Genomic DNA, 17,603 nt, shown 5'->3' with positions numbered 1-17,603 from the left:
TGGCTACTCCATCCACCTGTCGATATATAACATCATCAAACGAAAACTCTACGCCCGTCGTGACGAGGGACATGAGTTTACGAAAGGAAGGTTCAGGTATCCATGGTGTGTCAACGTCGCTATTACGATACAGTACATCTGAACATATGTCAATGGTCTCTTCTAAAGGCACATTCGTGAACAAACTCACTACATCGAAGGAACACAAGTGTGCATTGGAAGGAACTTTGTGGGTGCGTAGGAGATCTACGAACTCGAAGCTGTCTTTTACATTGTGCTTACAATAATGATTTTGTACGGCTCCCAAGATAACACAGAGCCACTTTGATACTTTGTATTGCGGTGAAGCCACCATCGATAATATGGGGCGCAGAGGACAATTGGCCTTATGTATTTTTGGGAGTCCATATAGACGCGGACGGGCGGAGCCTATTGGTTTTATTCTCAGGAACTCCGAATTGGTGATTTCATTATCAGATTTTAATTTCTTTAGATACTGAATCAGAGCTTTCTCGACTTTAACAGTTTTATCATGGGTTGAGACTGGACCGAGTGTTACTTGGAGTCATCGTTCAAGATGACTGCCATTTTGGATGTTTTTTTTATTTTTTTTATTTTTTTTTATTTTTTTTACAAAGACCACTTAATGATGTGTATTCTTCTCTACTCATGATGACTGTGGCACGGCCTTTATCTGGTCGGGTAATGATGATATCATGGTTTGTACTAAGTTCACGTCGTGCCTTGAGATGTTCTCGGGATAAATAGAACCCGCTCCGGTCAGGAGGTTTCGCCGCATGTTCTTCGGCAAGCGCCCTGAGGCTGGCACTGCACACAGCCTGTTGGGCTTCCGATATGGGAGTGAGCTGTTTCAGTTTCTTGTAGAACAACTCAAACTCGGTCAGTATGACTTCCTTCTTGTCACTAACAGGAGGAATACCGAAGTCCGTGCCCCGGCACAGCAACTCCTTTTGGACGGTAGTTAGCTCAATGTTGGTGCGGTTAATGATTGTATCTGTATTGATCTGTATTGACCCAAAACGTTTAGTGCGCAACCACTTGAGATTCTTATCATACTTCACAATAAGCCTAGTTTTTAGTTTGTTGTCATTGTCGGCAATAAGTGAGCTAAACCTAAGGTAGTCATGATCGGAAAGGAACGAGCGGGCCATGCGGTACAAACGTTTGAACTCCGACTGTATCGTACGAAGTGTGTCAGACGACCGAGCGATATCATCCTTCAAGAATACTCTTTCGATGGATAAGGCTAAGGAGTGATACGCTTTGGCCTTATGTACACGTTTCTGAATAGAATTCGGACAAACACCACAATCACGACACTGTTTAAGAAACGAAATATTCAGTGAAAGGCAATTACAAACATGGCGCTTTCCCAGGGCATTATTCAGAATGTCTATCTGTTGTCGCCATGGCAAATAATAAAATAGTAAAAATGAGCTAGTGTGGCTGTGAAAACAGTCTATATGACAATATTCAGTCAGCCATGGATGCCTCCGCAGCGACCACAGCTGCAGATGACGCGGATGACGCGACAGGAGCATGGGTAGAAAACATGGATCGGCTACCACGCACACACATTACACTGGCCCGTATTAGCGCTACGCTAAGACGACACCGGATGAACGCCATGGTGAGGGAGTAGGACTCACCGGTCTTCTCTGCAAGCAACGTAATGTAATGTACGTCACAGGTTCATATAATTGTTTTATTATTCAGGCCAGGGAGTAGAAAAATACCGGTATTTTACTACTCCCTGATTCATGCCTTTTGCGCTCTTGGCCGATCCAAACTCTGCACTCACATCACCATCACCACAGCGAGGACAATTCCGGTATATAGATTGAATCCATATAAAAACCGCTCTGTGAGCGGTTCTGAAAAACCTTTACTGGTACTGCCCCGTCGTAAAAGTAAGAAATTAGAACTGGCCCATTGTCCCCCAAAATGCGAACTGATCCACCTAAATCGCGAATGACGGGACCCGAACGCACCAGTAGCACGAGGTCGGGAGGGCACAGGACAGCAATTATCATAGGGTAACACCACCTACCGCTAGTACAGTACATGGCCTATAGTCCGGACCAACGTCCCCATCTGCATCCACAGATAGGAACCTCGTGCTACTGGTGCATTCGGGTCCCGTCATTCGCGATTTAGGTGGATCAGTTCGCATTTTGGGGGACAATGGGCCAGTTCTAATTTCTTACTTTTACGACGGGGCAGTACCAGTAAAGGTTTTTCAGAACCGCTCACAGAGCGGTTTTTATATGGATAATTTCAGTTCTTTTTCCGTTCCCTCCCCACCCCAACCCCGAAGGTAAACATGATGACCACGCGCGCGATGTACTGTATGTAGCCATGAGACTGCAATAACACACTGATACATACCAGCCCTCCCCGCCTCGCTACCCCGCACACAGATACACAAACATGCGTATGCACACGGCACACACACACGTGGCCACGCACATGCACACGACACAAACAGGGAATTCTTCATATATAATGCCATGCAAAGCAGTGGCCACCGTACTTGAGGAAGTCAGTTGTGAAACAAAATAATTCAACTACAGTCAACTTCGCTAATAACGACTGCGGATATAACGACAATTCGCGAATAACGACAGAATTTCCATGCCCAGAGCAAAGTCCCATCCAACTGTAATACAATCATATGATGGGACTTCGGGTATAACGACACTTCGCGAATAAGGACACTTTTCTGATGCCCCGCCGAGTGTCGTTATATGCAAAGTTGACTGTACAATGTGTAGACAAGCTGACGGCCAAAGCACAACATAGCAAACATGACATTTGCTCAAGGATTGCAGTTTGCAGACCACGCCATGGAAGCAGCGAATACAGAATGTAATATCATACAAAGTGACAAGCAAGGAAGTGGCCACCATACACCAGAAACTTGCAGAAAGTCACATATCCAACAGATAGAGAAGTGAACAGCAATCTGGTACAGCCCACACAAGACAAAGCTGACCTGATACTCGTCCCAGGATCGTAAGTGGCAGATCCTTTTCAATGCATAACATGCAGGTGTACGTTACACGCATGGACAAAATCTGACCGTGTCGCCAGCACACAATGTCATCACAAGTATACCCCACAACTTACACACATGCACAGTAGAAGCACAATGAAAGCAATGGATTAGTACGATATGGTTGCTGAAGCATCTTCACACTTCAAATTCAGACTTCAATGTGGTCGTCACAGGATGATATACCTGCAAGATACAAGTGATGCAGAAAGAAAGCAGAAGGTCGTGAGGTGGGACACCCGCACCCGCACAAACGGGTCACCTACATGACTGATGATTGTATGTTCAGGGCTAGTGCACTCACACGCAGAATTATCATATTCGAGCATTTCCCAAACTGAGAAGTGCAATGAAATCCACTTGCATGCAGAGGAGCAATTTTGCAGTGTGATGCGTGATTTGACACGATCTGCGATGCTGCGTGCGATGCAAACTCGCGCAAAATATCATTCACGGAATGACTGCAAGAGGTCAGTGATGCAACAACGCCCTGCTGATATATGAAATCAGGCGCTAGGCCGGGGACGAAGATGAATGCCGAGATAGACCTCGCCCTGCTGGGCTTTGACAGGCTGAGAGAGCTGGGACGGCAACAGGGTATTGTTGGATGCGATGGCCTCGCAAGACCGGAACTGGTCTGTGCGCTGCGGGACGCTGGAATTGGATCTCACTGGACCTGTAGTAGTAAGTCGCAGTCTGACACTCTAACTAGCCTAGTAGACCAGGTCACTTGCCTCACCAAGGAGCTATCCTTGATAACATCAATGAAGGCCGAAATACTTACATTGAAGGCAGATTTGGCCGATCTACGTGCATTGTCTGTACCCCATGACAGTTTGCAGAGCTACCACCCTGCTGGAGCTCTTTTGAAACCAACCTTGCCTGCTGTCACCGTACAACCCCAGAACCTACGCACATCACCAAATGCAACCCAGATTGAAACCAGGCCCGCCAAAAACGGCACCTATCATCCTCCAGCACTGTACAGCACCACCGTACAGGCTGGGCACCAGGGACCAAATAAGGCACACGACACACGTAATGAGACCACCGTTCCCTCGACACGAGTCACATCGTACTACGAGAATCGCCCAAAGCCCTCGGAACAGCTGTCAGGAGGGTCCCGCACGAAGTGTTGCGCACTATATTTGGGCAACGTAAAGAGTGGATGCTCCTCTGACTCGATTGCCAAGTGGTGTACAAGACGAGAAATACAAGTGATCAAGTGTTCAGTCTCCGAAACCAAGTACTTTGGAGTGGCATTCGCCCACGTCGTCATTCCAGCGGAACACAAGGAAGCAGCCCTCGGTCCAGATTTCTGGCCTCCAGAGGTCACTGCAAGAGAATGGCGCTTTAAGCAGGACAGGATCACCTCTGACCACGCTTCAAATCCGTAAACATGTCTACTCTAAATCCACTCGCACCACCCTTCACCCCCAGATCACATCCTTCATCCTTCTCAGTGCTCTCACTTAACTGCCGCTCCATAGTAAATAAGTTAGCTGAGCTTAGTCAAGTCTGTGAGCAGTATTCTCCAGACATAATCTGCCTATGTGAAACGTGGCTGACACCTGCCATAGACGTCTCAATTCCAGGCTACACGTCATACCGCCTGGACCGCCCACCCACGACCAGCTCTGATAACCTGCCAGCAAGAGGCTATGGCGGTGTTGCTACTCTTGTAGCTGACAGATCGTTCATGTCCATCAAGCGCCGCTTCGACCTTGAGCGCTGTGGACTGGAGGCGGTTTGGCTCGAATTGCGGCCAGTGATCCTTCCCTCACTCCCCCTCATCATCTGCTCTGTTTACAGACCCCCTGGAGACAGCATCTCCCAAGTCCAGGCATTTAGTGACCTCCTAGAGGACTGTCTGTCCACTATTAGCCTTCCCAATTCGGCGATTGTACTTGCAGGAGACTTGAATGCTCGCCACTCTGACTGGTCTCCTAGTGACACCACGAATCGTGCTGGAAGGGAGTTCCGTAACCTCTTCTCTTGTTTTGGCCTTGAGCAAATGGTGACATTCCCCACACACTTTACCCCCCACGGCTCAACATCGTGTATTGACGTTGTACTCACGGATCATCCTCACCTACTACTCTCTGTTACATCTGTTGCTCCTCTTGGTGCATCTGACCACGCACAGATCCTCAGTCATTTCCTACTGCCTACTGATGCTGTTTACCGTGAGGAACCTGCTGCAAGCGGACATCCCGCTGCTGCACCCCAACGCCACTTCAGCAATGTTCCTGCAAAGCCGGAATATGACTTTAAATCCGTGCCATCTTCCGTCTGGGATAGTGTGAATGCAGAGCTCTCTGATATTGACTGGAGCTGGCACCTGCGTGCCAGCAACGTCGATGATGCGCTTTCACACTTTTCTTCCATTCTCAACAGTGCCCTTGAGAAGCACCTCTGGCCATTCGGAAAGCAGCCGTATTCTCACCGCTGCCCATGGCCCAGTCAGCCACCCTGGGTTGATGCCCATCTCCGCACAGCAATCAAGTGGAAATATGATCTCTATAGCATTTTCAGGAAGTACCCAACACAACAAAACAAACAAGCATACCAACAGCAGCGAAATATAGTGAAAACCCTGACGCGGACAAAGTACAGAGCTTATATCCGCTCAATGAAAACTACTTTGCAGGGTAGACACCGTCCATCGCTTCACCAGTTTGTGAGACAAGCAAGAATTCGAAACGTATCACGGGAAATTCCGTCACTCACAACAGGGACTCAGCAGGCGGCTGACCCTTTGGCCAAAGCTACGGCATTAAACGCCCAGTTTGCCTCTGTGACTCGGCCAGATGACCCGTTGCTCTCTATTCCCCCTATTCTCACCCCCTCGGAGCCCTTAGCTTGTTTCACGTCCGTCATCACCACAACTGCCACTGTCCGGCGTCATCTGAAGAAGCTTCCGACGTGCAAGGCGTCTGGTCCTGACGGCATCCCCAACCGGGTCCTCAAGGCCCTGGCACCATCCATAGCATTCCCTTTGTGCCATATTTTCAACATGTCATTTACCACGGGCATATTCCCTTCCGCATGGAAAACAGCGAAAGTCATACCTGTATTCAAGAAAGGTTCCCGCCACGAACCTACAAACTACCGCCCTATCTCTCTTCTTCCCTGCGTGTCCAAAGTATGTGAACGCATCTTTTATGACCACTTATACAGACATGTTTCGCCGTTTCTGAGTCCCGCACAATCTGGGTTTCGTAAAGGCGACTCCACCTCTCTTCAACTGACCCGCATCGTGCAGCAGGTGTGCCAGCATAGGGATAACAGAGCGCTTGCTGGCATTTGCTTCTTTGACTTGGCCAAGGCTTTTGATACCGTCTGGCATCGAGGACTTTTGGCAAAGCTCGAGCATGCATTCAGGGTACGCAAACAGCCACTCTCCTGGCTGAAATCTTATCTCTCTGGGCGTTATCAGTACGTAACTGTGCTTGGCACATCCTCGGCTGCAGAGCCAGTATTGTCGGGCGTTCCTCAAGGATCAATTCTTGGTCCCCTACTATTTATAATTTACGTAAACGACTTACCTGCAGTCTTCCCTGGAACGTCTCTGTTTGCTGACGACACGACCCTTCTCACCTCATCAGCTTCCCTCACTGGCCTGAAAAACAACTTGCGTGCTGGCATTCAGGAAGTTCTTTCCTGGATGTCGTCCTGGAGGTTGTCCCCAAATCTATCAAAAACAAAGATCATGCTCTTCCCGCCCCAGCCGGAGTTCACAACCCTCATCCATGCCAACTTTCCAAATCCAATTGACATAGTGTCTTCTCACAAACACCTTGGCATTGTGATTGACTCTGCACTCTCTTGGGTACCTCACATCGAATATATCTGTAAAAAATCAAGTAAATCCTTAGGAATTCTCTCCCCCCACTGCTCCTACCTCCCACTTTCTTGCAAGCTTCTTTTTTATTTCGCCTACCTTCGCCCAATATTTCATTATGCAGATACGTCTTGGGTTGGGTTATCCTCTTCCGCTGCTGCAAAGCTTGAAATACATCACAAGAAAATCCTTAAAATTCTCCTCCGTCAACCCCGCATGCTCTCATCATCCGCCCTTTATAAAATCGCTCACACAACCCCGCTATCACATGGACGCAGTGCACACCTGGCTTCTCTTGTCCATTCTATTAAGCTTGAGTTGTGCCCACCTCATCTCATGTGTTTTAATTGGTTCTCTTCTCTAAGAACTAGAAACTCACTCTTACTCCCTAAGTGTAACTCATCCACTCTTTTGCGCTCCCCTCTCTTTATTGCTTATTCTGTTTGGCTCACTCTACCCAGAGAAGTTAAGGACCTGACCTCACTCCGCCTGTTTAAGATCCGTGCCGCCCCTTATTTACTACGACATGCATAGCTCATTATCCACATGTCCTTTGCGTCTCTGTGTTTTTCACTGTTTTTATTTGACATTATCTTTCTTTACGGAGTTGTTGTTGCTGTTCGTTTTGCTACTCTTTCTTTTTCCCTCCCCTTCTTTCTATTTATCGCCGTGGTTGGCAATCACCCACTCTCGTAATATTGGCCGGTGTTTCCGCCGAGTCTTGAGATGTTGCAATAAATAATAATAATAATATGTCTCAAAGCTCAATAAGAATGCGTTTGTTACCATGGCACTCGCATAGCCGGTACAACTGGTACACATGTGCAAGCAATTCATGAGTCTTTCGTCTCGTCTCCTCAGATAACCACTGCAAGGCTGCGACGACAACATTCGGCCTGACAAGGTGCTTCCAGACAATCTTCGCACTGGTTGGTACACAGTTCACTATGATGTTTGTATTGTCAGCACACAAGTCATGCATGAGACGCGGGTTGCCGTCAATTGGCAATGGAAGGTGGAGTATTTTGTTCTTGGCACCTCACTCGCTTTGAATGCGGTCGACTGCCATGCTTTGTGTCTAGCTTGTAACATGTCTGGAAGGGTTCCACTTTTTGAATGAGTAATTTTTCGAATGAGTTTAGTCGCGACAAGCACTAGGGTACAGGGTGAAGGTGCAAGTCATTGAGAACGCAAGATGGCGGCATGCTGTCTTTCTTCACGTACAGTTTGCAAACCCTGCAAATGAACATGGCGTCAGTAGCGTGCGACTGTACACCATTAACTATTGGCAAGATATACACATACACTTTAAACGTAACGAACTACAAGAATAGAGTGAGTACAATGCGCTGTCGACCTGATAACGTGTTGAATGATAACAGGTATACCGTCCCACCTAACCGTACCCTTCGTCATTCCTCATTCACCATCGCGCGATACCCTGGCACACACTGGCAACATATCAAGGGATGCCTTACCGTCGCCTAGAGGGGACGTCTTCGCAGCAATGTTTTTCGTCCTGCGCATTCAGTCCGCCGACGCGACAGAGTTTACGGGCCCGTTCCAGTTGCAGAAGACATTCGATTCATCGGGCCAGTGCAGCAACAGGTCCGTGGGCACACAGGGGCAGAGGAAAGACATTGTGAGTGGACAAGAAATATGCAGTGGCAAGTGCCATGAATGTCAAGTTCTCATTTCTAATTGAGCTATTACTTACAGTCCTGCCATTGCTCGCTCGTCCTGATTCCTCCTCGTTCGTCTGCGTCCACTTCTGCCGTTCTCCTCCCCGTCACGGCGTCAGGTCAGTGCATTCTCATTAATTTCTCAATGGCAGTTTTCGGGACGGGGGTACCGGAAGGAGTTCGCACGATGCCTCCAAAGGCCTAGAGCGGACGTCTTTGCAGCAATATTTTTCGTCGGTGGATGGGACAGCGTTTACGGGGCCGTTCCAGTTGCAGAAGACATTCATCAATGGCACTTTGCGGTACGGGGGTACCGGAAGGAGTTCGCACCATGTCTCCTAGAACGGACGTCTCTGCAGCAATATTTTTCGTCCTGCGCATTCAGCCCGCCGACGCGACAGCGTTTACGGGGTCGTTCCACTTGCAGAAGACATTCATCGATCATCAATGGCACTTTGCGGTACGGGGGTACCCGGAAGGAGTTCCCACGATGTCTCCAAAGGCCTAGAGCGGACGTCTTTGGAGCAATTCTTTTTGCCCTGCGCATTCAGTCCGCCTATGCGACAGCGTTGACGGGGGCGTTCCAGGTGCAGAAGACATTCATCAATGGCACTTTGCGGTACGGGGTACGGAAAGGGGCCTCCTCGTTCGACTTCTGCAGTTCTCCTTCCCGTCAGGGGTACCGAAAGGGGCCTCCTCGTTCGTCTTCGTCGACTTCTGCATTGGCACAAAGCAGACCGCTGACGGGGTCACGTGTCAACAAAGTATCAACAACGTGTCGACAATGTATCGACCACGTGTATAGCGGTACACTCAGCGCGCGGTACACTAATTCTCGCGCCATGGGGCTGTTAAGTGATGACGTCACAGTTCCTTCGATACGCATAGCAACGATCCCACTGGGGACAAACAAAAGTAGCGTCGTCTCCACCGAACCAGTTGTCAGTGGCAACATATAGGAATCGTGTACATTTCTTCGTTTCTTCTTTGCTGTTTTCAGTGAGTGTTTTGTTTTCTCTTTGTCCTTGATCTCGACGGTGTTGTCGTGCTCATTACCTTACTGAGACGTCTCTTGTGACTGTAGCCAGTGTCACGGAGGATTTTATTGGCGTGACGAGGTAGATCGCCGAGATCGAGCGTGACAAACGCTCTGCATTAGTAGCTCCTGTAGAATGTCTTCTGGGATGGCGTATCCATGGTCAACAAAACCAAGGTGCAAGACAACATAAGAGATCGTGTACACGATGTGAACTCCAAAAGGTAAGCTCCTGAACAAGTGGAAAGATATGTGTATTTACAAACTCTCTCTTCATCCATCGATTGCCGCTATGCATTGCATTTTGTCTTCACAGATAATCTGGACAAATAAATTATAATTGTAACTGGAGAGTGCAATCGTGCTTGGGGCCCATCCCAATGTCATCACATGGCTGTGGTGACTAGTGCATACCTGCGAGAGTTTTTCCTCAACTGAGACGGAGTGTAGGTGGATGGATTATGAGAAATGCGAAGATGTGGAGTAAGTTGTGTCGAAGAAATGTGTAATAAAATAAAATTTACTTTACACTCAAACATACACTGTACATGTAACATCATGATAATGATTCCATCTTCATATCTCCGCAACAGATACGCCATACGCACCAAATACATGGTGTGTGTGTACGCGCGCTTGCGTGCGCGCATACATGCACACACTCTCATGCGTGGCCGAGTTGGCCGGATGAACAGACCACGCACTTGCACGAGGTGTCCGTTATGTCATTAGAATGCTGTACTTTATGGCTTTATTCCAAAATAGTATGTCTTGCCCCTGTCAAATGGAGTTTGTGTCTATGCTGAGCGGGTATCGGGCCACGACACCGCACTGCAGTCAGCGCTGGAATTAAAATAGCACTTCATGGATTCATGGATTATTTTATCTAATTTCCTTTGCGTTTACATGTACTTTGTTGAGCCCGTGGTTTCATTTCTGTGTTCTGTCATGATTGGCCTCTGGAAATAATCGGAGTGGATGTCATTTTTGTCATATGTGTGTGCCTTGTGCAACAGGTTCAAGGCTAGATGCACTTCACATTCGGCGTGCGATCTCGGCGTCTGGGACCTGATAACATCTTGGTTGGATGGGTAATCGAGGATGATACTACTCGGCACACCAATGTACATGTCAATGTAATTTTTTACTTTTTCAGAGCTGCACTAACAGTTATTTACGGACGAATGTGTCTGTTAGAGAGGAAATAAATAGTATTCACAAACAAGTCCCACTTCTTGTTTCGGTTCGTAAAAGGAAATTGCAATTTTTTGGTCATATTGTTCGTTCCGGCTGTTTGTCATTGACTGTTCTTCAGGGTTGTGTTGCTGGAGATCGTGGCCGAGGCAGGCCCAGAATGTCATGGCCTGATAATATTATTTCATGGACTGCACTTGACGTGCAGTCCCTGCTCGCTGCTGCACGCGATTGATTTTTATGGCGCTCGCTTGTTCATACAAGTACTTGCTCTGTGACGCTCCGACGGCCTTAGGGCTATGGGCTTGTGATGATGACTATTTACGTCTTGATGCTTACTTCGGTGCTAGCGTGTTTCCCCCGGATTATTTCTATCATCATGCGTGTTCTTGGGCTGAGCGAGCACATGCACGAGTGTTCAGCTATAACCCCGTGTATCTTTGGTTACACTTTGTTCTGCAATGCATGTACCTTGTAACAGTATGTGCTTGCATTGCTTTGTGTGGCCTGCGTATTTCAGGACTATTCAGTGCATTAGACCCAGGTTGGTTTGGTTGCCGGTCCATGCCGGATGATCTCTTGTTGCGTCGCTCTGTGTTTCGTATTCATCAATTTTTGGGCTCGAGAATTGAGCTGGTGTGTGGTTCCCAATATCAAAAAAACATCATGCTGGTGCTCTGTGTTTTGATGATCGACTGTCCGAGCAGTCACGATTCATTACCAGAACGGTCAATACTGTAGTCTCTTGATGTGTTTGTCTTTTTGTGTTTTCGCCGGGGGAATTAACGGTGACGTTGCACATAGAACGGCAGTGTTGCATCACTGGACGACCCTGCCTCTGCATCTGACTTCATGTCCCCAGGATCTGGTGCAGATACACCAGACAGTCACTTCCTGGAAACACGCAAATAGCAAAAGAAGAGATCCCGCAAATCAGGAAAAACCATTGTGGAAAATATCGAGTAGATCATACACCATTCAATAATCTGGAGTAATGACAGTGAGACAAACACTTCAGTGCTCTCTCTCTCTCTCTCTCTCTCTCTCTCTCCATCCTTCCAAAATACCCTGTAACAATTCCCTAGAATTATTTTATTTTAATATATTCTCAGGACATCATTCTGAACATAATAACTTCTTCCATAGGTCTTCAATCACCACGGAGGGCGAGAATATATCTAAATCATGCAGTTTACGGGAGGTGCGAGCTGTCATGGATATTGAGGCTGATATTATTGTGCCAGCGTGAGGGCAGAGACAGAAAGAAGACCCTGATTTCTTGAACAACTCACCTACATATTAGATTTGATAATTATAATCGAATCCACAGGGAGCGCTCGTACTTTGATCCATCAGGACGCGAAGAATCTTCAAAGCACTCTCAAACACGGAGTTTTACAGTGGGAAGCCAATTTCACAGCCATTATGAAGGCCCTCGACGACTACAGGAGATTTGTAGAGGAAAGAACAAGGAGTAAAGAGCGACAACAATCGCTTGAAGAAAAAGCAAAGAAAAACTGCTCTCTCTCCAGTCATTTAGATGCTGTTGCCTTTGACAACTGGTTCCATCCAGAGGACGCGGCTTTTGTTTGTCCCCAGTGCTCTCCGTTGCTATGCGTATCGAAGGGGCCGTGACGTCACACTTAACAGCCCCATTCTCGTGTCACAAAACTGGAACATCGAGTACCAGTATGGAAAGGCTTCAGACAGGAAGCCTTTCGGTCTAACTATACTACTCCCTGGTTTGGCGTCATTTCGGGAATAATTCCACCTTTCGACCTTTTGACCTTCCCTAATATGTTGCTTCGCGCTGTAAGAAATCAAATATGGCGCGCTCTGTCTGTCATGATCATGATGGCTGAATCTTGCCCTTGCCTGCAGACCTCCTGAGCGTGCTTGATTACATATAATAATTATACCGATAACCCAAAGCGTATTTCTTGTAGCTGTGCGGCTCCGGTCGGCTAGTCATGCCTGATTCCGTTCTCTGTTTCTCCAAAGAGAGCAATGCCGTCGAGTTATTTTCGTCTGCTGCCGCCTTTTCTCTGGCGTCGGAGGAAAGGGATCACGGGCTGCCTGCTGATGTCAGCACTGCTCGCTTATTTCGCAATGGACACCTCGAAAAAAATAACGCCTGGATATCATGACGGTTCGGTCACAATATCTTCTACTAGTCCTAGCCTTGGGACACGCCTTGAACATGGTAGGCTAAGGAGAGAGTATTCTACAACATCTTCGACACGAAGTGTTGCAGCGCAGAACGGTGAGGCTACAACATTCTCCTCTTTCCTCTTCAGTGATATGCACAGTCTACTGCCAGAGGCTACACCATCTTCCAGTCTTGGTACACGTCCGGGACCGGGCACACCGCCGGCGACCACACATACTGCAGAAAATATAAAGCAGAACGATGGGACCACAGCATCTTCTAGTACTAGTAGCGGTACACATCCAGAACTGGGTACAACACCGTCGACCACACATGTGTCAGCAGCTATTAAGCCAGAAACCTTTGTATACCTGATCACCGGTAAGGGCGAGCCGAGTCCACGCTGGGTGAGGCGCTCGACGTGGCAAAACGTCACAGTCATTTATCTATCCTGGCGTGATGATTTTACGACGTCAGCCAAGTACTCGGGGCCAAGAGTCAAAAGTGAGAAGTTTGTACCGCTGTTTTACCCCAAATCCACCTGGACCACAGGCAGAAACAAGCAGTTGGAGGTAGCCTACCAGGTAGAAAAAGATCAGGGCTGGCGTTTTGAGTTTCTACTCTACTTTGACGAGGATGTGTATTTCTCGCAACGTCTGGCATCGAATCCGGCGGAAGTGATAACGAACAAGTCCAGTGATGACGCACAATTGCTCTGGCTGCACAGTCTGTTGGTACGCGATCGACCTATGCGCGCCAGCGTTTCCTACAAGGACGTGGCCAGCGCGGAGTATCCGTGGACCAGCAGGCATAGTCTGGGGTGCATGCAGCGCTGCCACGTGGATCATTTGTTCATGGCCTACCATCGTACGGCCGCGCCATTTCTACTGCCCTACGCTGCATACCTTGACGCCGCCCACTGGTGGGCATCTGGGTACACGACGAATCTCCTTATGGCGGCCGTGGCACCAGCACACTGCAGCTACTACCGTGAAATAGTGATTCTCGACGGTGGTCTGCAGATCCACGAAAAGGCATACGTGGGCGGGTACGATTTCAGGGCCTCTAAACAGCATGTTCTGAATTGCCTCAGAAGAGCACGTTGGAAAGGCTCTCTCCTCGATGACATTGTGGATAGTGTTAATTGGTGGCTCCGGGAGGAGCTGGCACCGCACGAGTTTCACGTCCCTTATGACAAACCCTGCGTCAGGAAAACTCAAGGAATAGATTACTCTCAAGTTTTAGGCACTAGAAGGACACAAACACTTCAGTGCGGTAACCTTACCATAAGCAATCACTGAAATGTATAAGAAAAGGAAGACAGATCTTAGGTTAACGGCCGTGACCAGAAGTGCACTGTTGATCGCGGTAAGTGTACTGAAAAGTTTTTAGGCTCAATGTTTTGTTCTTTGACCATCAGGGGGAATGTTGAAGTTGTGTTGAAGCTGGTTATTTCATGCTATTTTTTATAATTATTTCATCAAATTCTTCGGCTCTGCTTTTCTTTGTTTTTTGTTTGTTTAAAAAAATGTTTTGAACTATTTTTATCTCATTGGATTTCTTTGGATTCCGTATCTCGTTATCGTTATCTTCTCCTCTAGCCCTCTCGCTTAGGATGAGCTTTTTTATGGCAGCTTAAACGAAGGCTATATACCTGTTTTATGCAGGTTGATGCCAATGCGAGCAAGCAAAATAATAATAATAATAATAATAATACATATATAACGAAGTAGTGGTTGCGACTTCGGCGATGATTTGTAAGAAATGGTTTGCTCCCCACACCGGAGCTCGCGCTATTCCGCCGACTTTACTTGACACTTGACTGACTCACGACTGCCATCCAGAGCACACGAGAAGTCCATCGAACCTTCGACTCGGCAAACCTGCAAGAAAGCACCACTCCCTGCTCAATACACAGTGTTTCGGGGAATTCACCCCTCATCAGTTGAGCTTGTGTAGGCTGAGGAAGATTGTGCCTGAAGAGCACCACTTATATAGTGCTCTCCAGGCACAAACATCACCAGGGATACAAACTTACAGAGACGCTCCGTTTCCAGCGCGACAAACACCTCGTGAACACCAGATAGCAGCGTGAGTCAGTGTCGCTCCTGGACGGTGACACGAGGTGTTTGTCGCGCTGGAAACGGAGCGTCTCTGTAAGTTTGTATCCCTGGTGATGTTTGTGCCTGGAGAGCACTATATAAGTGGTGCTCTTCAGGCACAATCTTCCTCAGCCTACTCAAGCTCAACTGATGAGGGGTGAATTCCCCGAAACACTGTGTATTGAGCAGTGAGTGGTGCTTTCTTGCAGGTTTGCCGAGTCGAAGGTTCGATGGACTTCTCGTGTGCTCTGGATGGCAGTCGTGAGTCAGTCAAGTGTCAAGTAAAGTTGGCGGAATAGCGCGAGCTCCGGTGTGGGGAGCAAACCATTTCTTACAAATAAATATACATGTATATATTGAGTTGAGAATTAATTTTGATTTGCCAGTAATCCTTCTGATGAGATGGCCACGAAAACGTTCAAGGAACAAGCTTCTATACATGAAAACAAGTGTTGCTATTATAAATGGTGTTTGTACTGAGTGCGCAGCTTACTCTATTTATTGCGTTAATTACATTTTTATCTCCATGTGAGCTTTTTAATAATAAATAAATAAATAAATTTCACGGTTCGCGTGAGACTCGGCTGAAAGTCGAGTTTTCCACATCTCATTATATGTATTACAGTTATATGTATTACAGTTAGATGGGACTTTGCTCTGGGCATGGAAATTCTGTCGTTATTCGCGAATTGTCGTTATATCCCCAGTCGTTATTAGCGAAGTTGACTATAGCAAACCCTGCCCATGTCCCTGTTTGAACCCATGTCCCTGTTTGAACCCATACAAAATCGACCCTTTTATAGCAAACAGTTTTTCGTCTAAGAACTCAGATGGTGAGTAGTAATAGCAAGAGTAGATTACTGTTTATCTACTTTTGGTAATAGGCACCGGCGGGTTCTGCTCGAAAAGGTGGCAGATTCTGCTCGAAAAGCAGTGAAATTGGCAGAACCATACAAACCTTATGGCGGGAAATTCCTCGAATACTGCTGCATTTCTTTATCTAGGCCTGTGGGACTGCCCTATTCAAAATTTAATAATAATAATAATAAATAATATCTACATACCAAACATGCATGAGACTTACCAGAAAAAGTACCGAATTCTGCCACTTTTTCTGCCGGCATTATCCGGCGTTACCTAATGGTGAGCCAAGGAAAAAAATTGTAACATGGAAATTGTGGGCACAAGTTATGCGATCGAGTCCACCAACTGACCCAGATTTTGAACAATCAGACGTGCACAATCTAGCACAAAACTGACCAGGAGTACTACTGACTAGTATTGAGGCATTCCACGGCATGAAAGTCAGCTTGAAAACACTCGATAGCGCTAACCAACGGCCTTCCAACTTGGAAGGTTCATGGATATTAGTGCTAATTCCAAAGAGGGGAAGGCGAGTTGTCATCAACTAAGTACAGTACTGTAGGATACTGGCGTTCGGTTTGTTGCAATTCGTCGTCGCCAAGCTTCCTCTTCATATTTTCATCTCTGATAATATTGATCCTCCCAAGCTGGTTGCTTTCCGTTGTCGAATTGTGGTTTGACCGTTCTGTCTGGTCTTGCCGTCCCGTCTTCATACCAGGCCAGCATTCCATGAAGCCTTGGAATGTAGCTTGTGCTCGGCTCGATGGCGCTCGCCTTCCCCTCTTTGGAATTAGCACTACTATCCATGAACCTTCCAAGTAATTAGTTGGAAGGCCGTTGGTTAGCGCTATCGAGCAGTGCTCAAGCTGACTTTCATGCCGTGGAATGTCTCAGTACTCCTTGACAGTTTTGTGCTAGATTGTGCTCGTCTGACTGTTCAAAAAAAATCTGGTTTAGTTGGTGGACTCAACCGCATATCTTGTGCCCACAATTTCTATGGGTACCCTGTAAAAAGGCCTTAGGCCTGTGGGGATTGCCCTATTCAAAATTTAAATAATAATAATAATAATAATAATAATAATGTTACAAGTTTTCGTTTATATAACTTTTTATCACTCTCTTAGTATTGACTCCCATTGATTTTCGCTATACCTGAGAAGTCAAATACTCCTGCATATTTCACTCCTTAGGGCTATAATTATTGACTGCTGATACTTGACTGCTTATGGTTGCGTAGTTGAACGGTGCCTAGTGCAGGATGGTCACTGTAGGTACGGTGCAACGGTTGTGCAATCATAAAACCGGGATTCACGAGGTTATTGTTGTGGAATTTGACATACGGACTGTTTGTCGTGATAAATCTCATATTGACTGAGTACTATTGACCTCGTACTCAGCCAATGATAAACGAACCGAATCTTGTAGGGTCGCATGTACTAGTAAACCAAGTGCACCCATACTGTCATGGGCCACTTGCCAGTTGCCACTGCCAGTCTAGTCATGACTTGCTGCTTGTATGGTGTGAGTGCATTTCTGTTATAACGAACTTCGGCTATAAAGAACTAATTCTCCTGCACAATGCCAATGGGAGTCGACTGTATTTTGCCCCCTGGCCTTGGTTGGGCATTGGTCAAGAGACTACTTAAAGGGGAAGTG

The 17,603-nt window shown here is 47.1% G+C and overlaps 1 long non-coding RNA gene across 1 annotated transcript; it reads left to right on the top strand.

Moving 5' to 3' along the window:
- Nucleotides 1–9,457: 9,457 nt before the first annotated feature.
- Nucleotides 9,458–10,862, top strand: LOC135829898 (uncharacterized). Its single transcript, XR_010555945.1, has 3 exons — nucleotides 9,458–9,862; nucleotides 9,955–10,121; nucleotides 10,655–10,862. It is a non-coding gene; the product is annotated as an uncharacterized LOC135829898 (long non-coding RNA).
- Nucleotides 10,863–17,603: the final 6,741 nt, after the last annotated feature.

Source organism: Sycon ciliatum, chromosome 13 (assembly GCF_964019385.1).
Source record: "Sycon ciliatum chromosome 13, ocSycCili1.1, whole genome shotgun sequence".
In the NCBI taxonomy this organism is placed as follows: domain Eukaryota; kingdom Metazoa; phylum Porifera; class Calcarea; order Leucosolenida; family Sycettidae; genus Sycon; species Sycon ciliatum.
Note: the sequence above shows the minus strand (reverse complement) of the source record. Positions and strands in the feature narration are given on the sequence as shown.